The sequence below is a fragment of the Rhinatrema bivittatum genome, chromosome 6, assembly GCF_901001135.1.
Source record: "Rhinatrema bivittatum chromosome 6, aRhiBiv1.1, whole genome shotgun sequence".
Taxonomy (NCBI): domain Eukaryota; kingdom Metazoa; phylum Chordata; class Amphibia; order Gymnophiona; family Rhinatrematidae; genus Rhinatrema; species Rhinatrema bivittatum.
Genome location: NC_042620.1, coordinates 179456523 through 179469638, shown reverse-complemented (window position 1 = coordinate 179469638; position 13116 = coordinate 179456523).

Sequence of the window (13116 nt, the reverse complement as noted above, 5' to 3'; positions counted from 1 at the left end):
CCAATTCATCAGGAACATCAGCGCTTCTTACGCTTCAAAATCCTGGACCGTCACTACCAGTTCCGGGCACTACCCTTTGGGTTAGCCACAGCACCCCGAACGTTCACCAAGATGATAGTGGTGGTGGCGGCAACACTGAGGAAGGAAGGAATCCTCGTACACCCTTACCTAGACAATTGGCTAAATCCCCAGAGGAAAGCCACCAAGCAACCAACAGAGTCAAAACTCTACTGGAGAGCCTCGGATGGGTGGTCAACACAAACAAAAGTTGTTTGCAGCCCACACAGTCGCTAGAATATCTAGGAGTCCGATTCGACACCAAAGAAGACAAGGTCAGCCTGACTCCTACAAGGAGATCAAAACTGAGGAACCGGTTACAAATCTTGCTGAGCAAAACTCCCCCCACAGCATGGGATTACCTACAAGTCCTCGGTCTGATGGCATCCACACTGGAAGTTGTGCCATGGGCACGAGCTCACATGAGACCCCTACAGCGCTCACTTCTATCACAATGGAATCCACTGTCTCAGAACTACTCCGTTCATCTATCATTCCCGGGCAGGGTTCGGACCCAGTTACGGTGGTGGCTGCAGGGCAGCCACCTGAACCAGGGGGCAAGGCTATCCTCACCAACCTGGACCCTGCTCACCACAGATGCCAGCCTACGAGGATGGGGAGCACACTGCGAGGAGTTAACCGCCCAAGGGCAGTGGAACACAGAAGAGTCGGGATGGAACATCAACCGCCTAGAAGCGCAGGCGGCCAGACTAGCCTGCCTGCGATTCGCTCACAGACTCCGAGACAAAGCGGTCAGAGTAATGTTGGACAACGCCACAACAGTGGCCTACATCAACCGTCAGGGGGGAACCAGAAGCCAACAGGTGTCTCTGGAAATCGACCCTCTAATGTCGTGGGCAGAAATAAACCTTCAGGAGATCTCAGCCGTCCACATCGCCAGGAAAGACAACATCACGGCAGACTACCTCAGCAGAGAAAGACTAGACCCAGGAGAATGGAAGCTGTCGCCCACAGCGTTCCAAATGATAGTGAACCGGTGGGGGACACCAGACATGGACCTTCTGGCAAACCGGTCCAACGCCCAAGTACCCAGGTACTTCAGCCGCAGGCGGGAACCTCAATCCCAGGGGATTGATGCCTTGGTACAGCCCTGGCCACAGAGGACCCTATTATATGCCTTCCCGCCGTGGTCCCTATTGGGCGCAATCATCCACAAGATACAGCTACACAGGGGACTAGTACTTCCAGTGGCCCTGGACTGGCCAAGAAGACCGTGGTATGCAGACATGAGAAGACTACTAGCAGGGACTCCCTTGCCACTATCTCCACACAGAGATGCTTCAACAAGGCCCGATCCTCCACGAGGATCCAACTCAATTCTCTCTTATGGCCTGGCCATTGAGAGGGCTCGCCTGAGAAAGAGCGGATACTTGGGGGCTGTAATCGACACCGTACTCCGAGCACAAAAGTTCTCCACATCTTTAACGTACATAAGGATTTGGCGAGTAATCGAAGCCTGGTGCGTCGACCACAACATCATACCACGCTCAATTAAAGTTCCCGTGATCCTGGAATTCCTACAGAATGGGCTACAGAAGGGTCTGTCCCTCAACTCCATCAAGGTGCAGGTAGCCACATTGTCATGCTACGGCTCCAAGAGCAAGGGCGACAGCATAGCTTCTCACCCGGACGTTTCACGCTTCCTGAAAGGAGTCAAACACATCCGCCCACCACTAAAGTGGCCGGTACCTCTTTGGAATCTCAACCTGGTCTTGGATTTTCTAGCAGGAGCCTCTTTCAGGCCCCTCCGAGGTCTGTCCCTCCGCCTGTTAACCTTAAAGACAGCATTCCTGCTGGCAGTTTTTTCAGCCCGCCGCATCTCGGAACTACAATCACTGTCCTGCCGTGAACCGTTCCTCAGGCTCACCCTGGGAACCACAGTCCCTTCGATCCTTCCCAAAGTGGTGTCACACTTCCATCTTAACCAAACCATCTCGCTACCATCGCCGGATGAGATGAAGAATGCAGAAGAGGCTCGTAGTCTACGCCACCCCCACATTGGCAGACTCCTATCCAGATACCTGGAAATGTCAGAACCCGTACAAAAACGGACAACCTATTCGTCCTTCACAGCGGGAAGAGACAAAGGGAAGCGGCCTCGTGGGCAACCATAGCCCGCTGGATCAAGGAAGTCATCAAGGCGGCCTACGTAGAAGCAGGCAAGCCTCCGCCTTTACAGGTCAAGGCCCATTCTACTAGAGCCCAGGCAGTGTCCTGGGCAGAAACCAGAATGTTGTCACCCGCTGAGATTTGCAGGGTGGCGACATGGTCCTCCATCCACACCTTCTCCAGATTCTACCGCCTGGATGTCCAGGCCCGGGAGGACACAGCATTTGCAAGAGCAGTACTAAGTGGGTCAAAGGCAGCCTCCCACCCAGTTCGGGAGTAGCTTTTATACATCCCATTGGTCCTGAGTCCATCTGCTACACGCTAGGAAATGGAGAAATTACTTACCTGATAATTTTGTTTTCCTTAGTGTAGACAGATGGACTCAGCATCCCACCCTTAGCTGCCGTTACGCATGGAATTTCGAATGATTCAAGGGTAAGCCATATTTTCATTCACCTAGGGCACCCACCCTACCGGGTGTCGACACTTTCCGGTTGAATATACTGGTGGTCTCCAGCTATAACCAATTCAACCAGATCAAGTTAATCAAGTTATAAAGTTTAACCAAGTTATAAAGTTATTCAAGTTAATCAAATTAGTCAGTCACACATATATCCACAATGCTTTTCAAGGAGAATACTGAAGAGCTGCACTTCTTGCAGGGGTATATGTACTAGGGGCTGACGTCAGATTAAAATCTGATCCGTCTCCAACTGCTATCAGGAGTACGCTATACCCATTGGTCCTGAGTCCATCTGTCTACACTAAGGAAAACGAAATTATCAGGTAAGTAATTTCTCCAATATTTTGAGCAGAATTTCCCTAGAAATTCACTGTAAGAATGTCCCTTCCACATATGCACACCCTCATACAGGCTCCCTCACTCTCGCACACACACATCCCCTCATACAAGGCCCTCTCTCTTGCATACACACCCACACAGGCTCCCTTTCTCTTTCACACATACATCCTCACTCAGGCTACCTATGTCTGTCTCTCACGCAGCCCTTCACACGGGCTATGTCTCACACAATCCTAGGTATCATCCCTCTCGTAAGGAGTATGGTAGAATTTTGTGAGAAAAATAAGACGAGTAATCACTAGACAAAAGGGCCTTTACCTATATTGCCCCTTGGTTGTGGAACAACCAGCTACTGCACGCTCTGCTAGAAGTGAGTTATATGTCTTTTAGGAAGCTAGTTAAGACTCAAGGAACAAGTTAAAGCTGCAGGCTCAGCTATAAGAGGATAGTATGGTTTTTTTTATGAAATTAGTATCAACCTAGCTGCACCCGGAAGCATTTATGGAATGGGGTGTGATTACTCCAGGGGGAATTCTGGCCAGGGCAATTGAAAACCCTTCCAGCAGGGCCGGTGGTTCTACTCTTAGTACTTCCTGATACAAAGAAAACAGGGGGCCTGCACCGTGTTCTCGATCTGAGGGCCTTGAAAAAGTTTCTTCAAAGAGAAAAATTCAAGATGGTCCTTTTGGGCACCCTGATCCCTCTCCTGCAAAGAGGAGACTGGCTCTGCTCCCTCAACCTAAAAGGATGCCTACGCCCACATTGAGATCTTTCCCAGCCACAGGAAGTATCTCTGCTTTCTAATGGGCAAGGAGTATTTCCAATACTGTGTGTTGCCCTTTGGCCTCGCTTCAACTCCACGAGTCTTCACCAAGTGCCTGGTGGTTGTGGGGGCACACCTATGCCGGCAGGGAGTGCATGTGTTCTTCTATCTGGACGATTGGCTAAGCAAAAGCAACACCCAGCAGGGGGCGCTCCGCTCCCTGTTGCTAACTGCCCATCTGCTACAATCTCTGGGGTTTGTCGTCAACTACTCCAAGTCCCATCTCAGCCAATCTCTACATCTGGGCTTTATTGGAGCCAGACTGGACACAGTTCAGGCCGAGGTGTTTCTGCCCTATGACTGAGCGCTTGCCCTGGCATCATTGGCGGGTTTGGTCTGCTGCAGTTGGTGGGTTTCCGCTCACTTGTTGCTCCATCTTCTGGGTCACATGGCTGCGTTTGTCCATGTTACCCCATTTGTCTGCTTGTGTATACTCAGTGCTCAATGGACCCTGCGCTCTCAGTGGCTGCAGGCAACCCAGGACATCAATGCACGAGTCTGCATCACACAGCCTCTTCAGGCCTCCCTGTCTTGGTGGGAAAATCTTTTCAATCTGGAGCGGGGACTTTCATTTCAAGCTCCCCTGCACAAGATTGTGCTCACCACCGATGCATCCATCCTGGGTTAGAGGGTGCATGTGGACATCCTCTGTACACAGCATCAACGGATGGCATAGGAAGCTAGCTGCCAGATCAACTTCCTGGAGCTCCGAGCGATCTGCTACGCTCTCTGGGCATTTCAGGATCTTTTGTCCCGCAAAGCTGTCCTGATCCAGATGGACAATTAGGATGTGATGTGGTACATCAACAAACAGAGAGGCACGGGCTCCTTCCTTTTTTGTCAGAAGGCGGTGCACAGAAGATAGGTCCTGGGATCTATCCCAAGACATGTTCTTGCGAGCGATTTACCTGGCTGGTATGGAAAATGTGGTGGTAGATCGCCTGAGTTGGGCATTCCTCGGTAGCAGACCGGGTCTTCCGCCTGTGGGGAACCCCGAATGTGGATCTCTTTGCCTCCCCTTGCAACAGCAAAGTCAGCCACTTCTGCTCTCTGTACAGGAGCGACAGGAAGCCAGCCTTGGATGCCTTTGCCTGCTACTGGGGCAAGGGTCTTCTGTATGCATATCCTCTGCTTCTGCTGGTAATGAAGACTCTCATGAAGCTCCAGTAGAACAAGGGGACCATGATCCCGGTGGCCCCTTATTGGCTGAGACAGATCTGGTTTCCAATCCTGCAGGACCTGTTGGTCAGAGAGCCTATCCATCTGGGGACTTCCCCCAATCTGATCACGCAGGATTGGGGCAGGCTGCGCCATCTCCTGGATGTCGAAAGGCTAGTCCTGCAGTCCCTCGACCTCTCTGATGATGTGTCTCAGGTACTGGTAGCTTCAAGAAAGCCTTCTATCAGGAAGTCTTACAGGCTCAAGTGGAGGAAGTTCTCCATCTGATATGGAGGACATGGTTTGGATCCATTCACCTGCCCCATACCACAGTGGCACCTCTCAAAGGCTGGCGTGAAGACCAACTTGGTCAGGGTCCACCTGAGTGCCATCAGCACTTACCATCAAGAATTGGTGGTAGGCCCATCTCGATGCAACCCATAGTAGGGCGATTTATGCGGGGGTTGCTTCAGATGAAGCCCCCCATGGCCTGGGGGAAGGGGTCCACTGTATCTAAACTGTCTTCTTCCTCTCTGCTGAAAGGTCAATGCCAATAGTGGGGTCCACACCCTCCTGGGGGACCCGACTCCACTTCCTGGACTTCTGCTGGGGTCCACGCCCTCCTGGGGGACCAGACTCCACCTCCTGGACTGCCACTGGGGTCCTTGCCTTCCTGGGGGACCTGACTCCGCCTCTTGAACTGCAGCAGCAGTCCATGCCCTCCTGGGGGACCTGACTCCGCCTCTTAGACTGCCACTATGGTCCCCTTGCTCAAGGGGGAATGCTCCACCTCTGGATCTGTTACTATCCTTTGGGTCTCCTCCCTTGGCACTGTGTCCCTTTGATCAAGGGGGACCGCTCCCCCTCTGGATCTGCCGCTGTACTTCAGTTCTTCTCCCTTGGTAGGAGGGTTTTCCCTATCTTGGATCTTACAACTCCATTAGCCTCATGACTGTTTAGCAATCAGTGATTCAATCCCTCCGCAATCTCAGCTGTCACTGATTTAAGCTCTATTAAGCTCATGGCAAGTCATTCACTGTTACCCAGCTTGGATAAGTCATCTTCTCTCGGTTAAAAGGCCAAGTTTTGTTTTTTCTGTTGTGTGACCCTATAAGGATCACCTTTTCTCAGCCAAGACACAGGCAGGACGACAGAAAGAGACCCTAGTGACTTCATCGAGAGGCGTCCCGGCAACCAACAAGGAAGGTGTGCTCCCCAGGTGTCGCGCGCCGAAGGAGCGCAACAAAGGGGCACTCCCCTTTGTACACCCCTTAGTTCAAGCCTTAGTAATTACACCAAACTAGAAAATCTTACTGCTGCACTCCACAAAAAATGGCAAACGCTCAATCCCCTGACTACAACCACCTCAAGACCAGCAGAAAGGAACTAATCACGGATAACCCACAGAACGAAACAAGAAGAAAAACCAAGAAAGACTGTGAGTACCAACACACAAACCTCACGCACAACAACACTAAGACCTACAGCAGTTACATAGCACTATCATTCCTACTATTTAATGCACAATCCATAATAAAGAAAATACCCATCATCACTGACCTACTCAAAGATTACAAACCGGATTTCATAGCCATCACGGAAACATGGATAAAAAACAACAATGTCTTAATCAATCAAATCAATAACCCTATCTACAGAACATTTCAATCCCCAGATCAAAAAAGAAAGGTGGAGGTCTAATGCTAATCATAAAAAAAAACCTACAGATGAAACTACTTCCAACTAACACATACACACCACTGAAAATTGCACTAGTCGACTCACCAAAACTACCTTGTATACTGCCCCCCCCCCCAATTCACTGGATTGGAACTGCTCACCACTTATAGAATTTTTCTTGACCAAACTATCAACAAACCCATCATCATATTAGGTGACTTTAACATCCACATAGACACCATCTCCCACTCATCCACATGAACCTCAATTATAGATGCTCTCTCATCCTTGGCAGTCCTTGTGCCTATGTTTTTATGCCTTTGCCTACATTAGGCTATATATTGTATCTATGTTATAATCCCCATATATTTATTTCCAAGTTATTTCTTCCTGTTCATTGTAAGACAATTACTTGTCACTGTTAAAGTTTAAAATGTAAACCGAATTGATCAGTAATTCTGTTATTGGAAAGTCAGTATAGAAAAGCTATAAATAAATAAATAAATCCCTAGGCCTAAGTCAAATCATCAATGGCCCAACGCACAAAGCAGGTCACACACTAGACCTCGTCTTCATCAATACTGAAATATGGGCTAACTACCAAACAAAGATCATGAATATCCCCTGAACGGACCACTCTATAATCCACTCCACTCTGATTTTCAATTGTAAATTTACTACAATAAAAAGCCCAACTAAATCCTTCTCCTACCAGCCACCCTTTAACAATGAGACACTTCAAGATATTCTACAATCAGAACTATCAAACAAAGACATATCTAATGCAGAAAACGCCACTTCCTCTTGGCTCACCATCACCAAAACAATAGCAGACAAGATAAACCTCATGATAAAGAAAACAATAAAAAACCAAAACACCAGAAGCAATGGTACAACAACAACATCAGATCTGCCAAACTTGAACTAGAAAAAAAGAGAAAACATGGAGAAACAACACTACTTAACACCTACCGATCACACTTAGCTGACTACAAAAAAACTTATCCACAACGCAAAAAAATACTTCTACTCAAACAAAATAAATACCAACATAACCAAAAAATGCTTTTCAATATCGTACAAAAACTAACCAAATCCTCCAATAACCAGATGTCATCAACCTCCAAGATCACAAGCAACGAGTTTGCAGATTTCTTCAACGAAAAAATCAAAAACCTCATAAATAACCTCAACAACAAGCAAGACCTGAAAATACAAATCAAACAACAAGCTGGCCCAACTTTGATACAGCATCTTCACTCCAAATCCAAACGATCATCACAAAAATGAACCCAGCTAAACATCTTATTTATTGCATACCCATACCGATGATCAAAGCCATCGAACTATCAATAACCAAAACGTTAACCGACATTGTAAACCTATCCCTCACAGAAGGAAACTATCCCGACTGCCTAAAATCAGCAATTATCAAACCCATCCTGAAAAAGACCAACCTTGATCCAGAAAACCCACTAAACTACCGACCCATATCAAACCTACCATTCATTGCCAAAATTATCGAAAAATCGTCCACTCCCAACTCAGCAACCACCTGGAAGAAAACAACATCCTACTCCCCATGCAATTTGGCTTCAGGGAACACCTGAACACTGAGTCATTACTTCTATCTTTAAACGACACCGTGCTCAAAGGCTTTGAAAAAGGACACAGCTACCTTTTAGTCCTACTTGACCTATCAGCAGACTTTGACACAGTAAACCACTCAATCATGATCGACTGTCTCTTCGAAATTGGTGCAAAAGAAAAAACCCTACAATGGTTCTCATCCTATCTATCACAAAGAACCTACCAAGTGTCGATCAACGACACTCTCTCAAAGAAAATAAACCTTGACACCGGAGTTTCCCAAGGCTCCGCCCTATCTGTGACACTCTTCAACATTTATCTGCTACCGATATGCCACTTCCTCTCAAACCTTAAACTGAACCACTTCATATATGCTGATGATATCCAAATATTGATCCCAATACACAACACTCTGGAAGACACCTACAAAAAAACAGCCACTTACCTCACCAAAATAAAACAACTACTAACCAACATGAAACTCATCCTAAACTTCGATAAGACAGAAATAATCATACTGGACAGAAAGAACAGCGCTCCTCAACTACCACCTCTCAACTTAATGAACCAAAAAGCTGCAATCTCACCTGTCACTCATGCCTGCAACCTAAGAGTCATAATTGACAATGAACTATCCTTCAAGAACCACATCACTTCTAAAATCAAAGACGGATATCACAAACTCCTAACCCTACTCCGTCTAAAACCTTTCCTATCTCCCAATGACTTCAGATCAGTCCTTCAACTACTCATTGTCTCCAACCCAGACTACTGCAGCTCCCTGCTATTCAACTTACCTCTCACCACCATCCGACCACTCCAAATCCTCCAAAATACAGCCGCCAGAATACTCACTGGAACTAAAAAACACAATCATATTACTCCTACACTTATTTCACTACACTGGCTCCCAATAAAATTCAGGATAGAATACAAAATACTATCCATATTACACAAAATAATATATGAAAAACAAACAAACTGGCTAAGTACATCTATAAAACTACACTCCCCACACAGAAACCTCCGCTCAGCTAACAAAGGTCTATTAAAGATTCCACCTACTCGCGCCAAACAACTTACTTCAATTCGGAAGAGAGCTATATCCCTAGGAAGTCCCAAACTCTGGAACACCCTTCTAATCGAACTTAGAACACAGCAACATTTAAAAACCTTCAAAAAAGAACTAAAAACCTGGATGTTTACCAAAGCCTAGTAAAACACCCAATGACTCTCAGATATTACCTCACTCCTACTGACCCTAGGCAAACTATGTGGAACCAATACAAGCTCATAATACAAACATAACTGAAACCACATAGTTTGAAATATGATCTACATTTATAGCCTACAATATTTATGTTGACAATCACATGAATCTTTGGAAACTATGTTAAACATCGAAAGTTTGTAAACCGTTGTGATGGCGAAACCGAACGACGGTATATAAAACTCGATAGATAGATAAATAAATAATTGTGCACACCCTTCCATCCTACCTGGCTATATCTTTCTGTTTTCTGGGAACTCGGTACCCAAGTGACTGAATACTCGTATTAGTCAGGGTGAGAATCTGTTTGCTTCCTAGGACTGTTCTCCAGTACATTTCTCTCATAAATCCCTTTCCCAGTCATAGTTCTATAATTTAGGAGTTTGAATCCTTTTATTTTTAGTGATATTTCCTGCTAAATTACCAGAGGTAGTTCAGGGGGCTGTGACATGCAAATCCCCTTCCTGAATCTCTAACTAATCTATTCAGTGGTCATTTAAGTACCTTCACAGTAAGAGGTCTGGCAATCTTTTCAATTTCCTGGGCTGGTGGCTCAAGTTACATAGCCCTTTTTTTTTCTGTGCTGCAGTTCACTTAAATGGTAGCATGTTCAAACCCCTCTCTCCCTTGGGAGGGGGGAGGAGGGTTTCACATGGAATATAATGGAGAAATTACTTACCTGATAATTTCGTTTTCCTTAGTGTAGACAGATGGACTCAGGACCAATGGGTATAGTGTACTCCTGCTAGCAGTTGGAGACTGATCAGATTTCAATCTGACGTCAGCCCCTAGTACATATACCCCTGCAGGAAGTGCAGATCCTCAGTATTCTCCTCGAAAAGCATTGTGGATATATGTGTGACTGACTGATTAACTTAATAATTTGAGTAACTTCATAACTTGGTTAAACGTTAAAACTTGATTAACTTGATTAACTTGAACTGGTTGATTGTCTATAGCTGGAGACCGCCAGAGTACTCAACCAGAAAGCGTCAAAACCCGGCAGGGTGGATGCCCTAGGTAAATGAAAACGTGGCTTACCCTTGAATCATTTAAAAGATCATGCGTAACGGCAGCCAAGGGTGGGATGCTGAGTCCATCTGTCTACACTAAGGAAAACGAAATTATCAGGTAAGTAATTTCTCCATTTCCTAGCGTGTAGCAGATGGACTCAGGACCAATGGGCTGTATAAAAGCTACTCCCGAACCGGGTGGGAGGCTGCCCGTGACCCACTTAGAATTGTCCTTGCAAATGCCGTGTCCTCCTGGGCCTGAACATCCAGACGGTAGAATCTGGAGAAGGTATGTATGGAGGACCATGTCGCCGCCCTGCAGATCTTGGCAGGTGACAGCATTCTAGTTTTTGCCCAGCATACTGCCTGGGCTCGGGTAGAATGGGCCTTGACCTGTGGAGGTGGTGGCTTGCCAGCTTCTACGTAGGCTGCCTTGATGACTTCCTTGATCCAGCGGGCAATGGTTGCCCGCGAGGCTGCTTCCCCTTGTCTCTTTCCGCTGTGCAGGACGAAAAGGTGGTCCATTTTTCGTATGGGTTCCGACATTTCCAGGTATCTGGATAGGAGTCTGCCGATGTTGAAGTGGCATAGACTACGGGCTTCTTCCGAATTCTTCAAGCCATCCGTCGTTGGTAGCGAGATGGTCTTGTTAAGGTGGAAGTGTGAGACCACTTTGGGGAGGAAGGAGGGAACCGAGCGTAGTTGGATGGCTCCTGGGGTGAGCCTGAGGAATGGCTCATGGCAGGACAGTGCTTGTAGTTCCGAGATGCGGCGGGCTGAACAAACTGCCAGCAAGAACACCGTCTTTAAGGTTAACAGACGGAGCGACAGTCCTCGGAGGGGTCTGAAGGCGGTTCCTGCTAGGAAATCCAAAATGAGATTGAGTTTCCACAGAGGTACCGGCCACTTTAGTGGTGGCCTCCTCTTAGGAAGCGTGACACGTCCGGGTGAGAGGCTATGCTGTCACCCTTGCTCTTGGAGCCGTAGCATGACAATGCGGCCACCTGTACCTTGATGGAGTTGAGGGACAGTCCGTTCTGTAAGAATTCCAGGATCACGGGAACTTTAAACGAGCATGGCTTGATGTTGTGTTCTTCGCACCAGACTTGAAATACTCTCCAAATCCTTATGTACGTTAACGATGTGGAGAACTTGCATGCTCGGAGGAGGGTGTTGATTACAGCTCCTGAGTATCCGCTCTTTCTCAGGTGGGCCCTCTCAATGGCCAGACCATAAGAGAGAATTGAGTTGGGTCCTTGTGGAGGATCGGACCTTGTTGTAGTAGATCCCTGTGTGGAGGCAGGGGTAGGGGGTTCCCTGCCAGCAGTCTTCTCATGTCTGCGTACCAGGGTCTTCTTGGCCAATCTGGAGCCACCAGAAGAACTAGCCCTCTGTGTAGTTGTATCTAGTGAATGATTGCGCCCAATAGGGTCCATGGTGGGAAGGCGTATAGCAAATGGTACAGACCCGGTGGCCAGGTCTGTACCAGGGCATCGATCCCTTGGGACTGTGGTTCCCGCCTGCGGCTGAAGTATCTGGACATTTGGGCGTTGGATCTGTTTGCCAGAAGGTCCATGTCCGGTGTCCCCCACCAATTCACTATCATTTGGAAGGCTGCGGATGACAGCTTCCATTCTCCTGGGTCTAGACTTTTCCGGCTGAGGAAGTCCGCCGTGATGTTGTCTTTCCCGGCGATGTGGACGGCGGAGATCTCCTGGAGATCTCCTGGAGATTTGCTTCCGCCCACGACATCAGGGTGTCTATTTCCAGGGACACTTGTTGGCTTCTGGTTCCCCCCCCCCCCCCTGTCTGTTGATGTAGGCCACAGTTGTGACATTGTCTGACATTACTCTGACTGCTTTGTCTCGAAGTCTGTGAGTGAACCGCAGACAGGCTAGTCTGACTGCCCGCGCTTCTAGGCGATTGATGTTCCACCCCGCCTCTTCTGCGTTCCACTGCCCTTGGGCGGTTAACTCGTTGCAGTGTGCTCCCCATCCTTGTAGACTGGCATCTGTGGTGAGTTGGGTCCAGGTTGGAGAGGATAGTCTTGACCCTCGGCTCATGTGGTTGGCCTGCAGCCACCGCCATAGCTGGTTCTGGACTCTGCCCGGGAGAGATAGACGTACGGTGTAGTTCTGGGACCGTGGGCTCCACCGTGATAGAAGTGAGTGCTGTAGGGGCCTCATGTGGGCTCGCGCCCATGGCACAACTTCCAGTGTGGATGCCATCAGCCCGAGGACTTGCAGGTAATCCCATGCTGTGGGATGAGGATCGTTCAGCAAGGTATGCAGCTGGTTCCACAGTTTTAATCTCCTTATGGGGGTCAGGCTGACCTTGTCTTCTTTGGTGTCGAATCGGACTCCTAGGTATTCCAGTGACTGTGAGGGTTGTAGGAAACTTTTGTTTGTGTTGACCACGCATCCTAGGCTCTCCAGTAGAGTTATGACTCTGCTGGTTGCTTGGTGGCTTTCCTCCGGTGACTTTGCCCTGATCAGCCAATCGTCTAGGTAAGGGTGGACGAGGATTCCTTCCTTCCTCAGTGTTGCCGCCACCACTACTATTACCTTGGTGAACGTCTGGGGTGCTGAGGCTA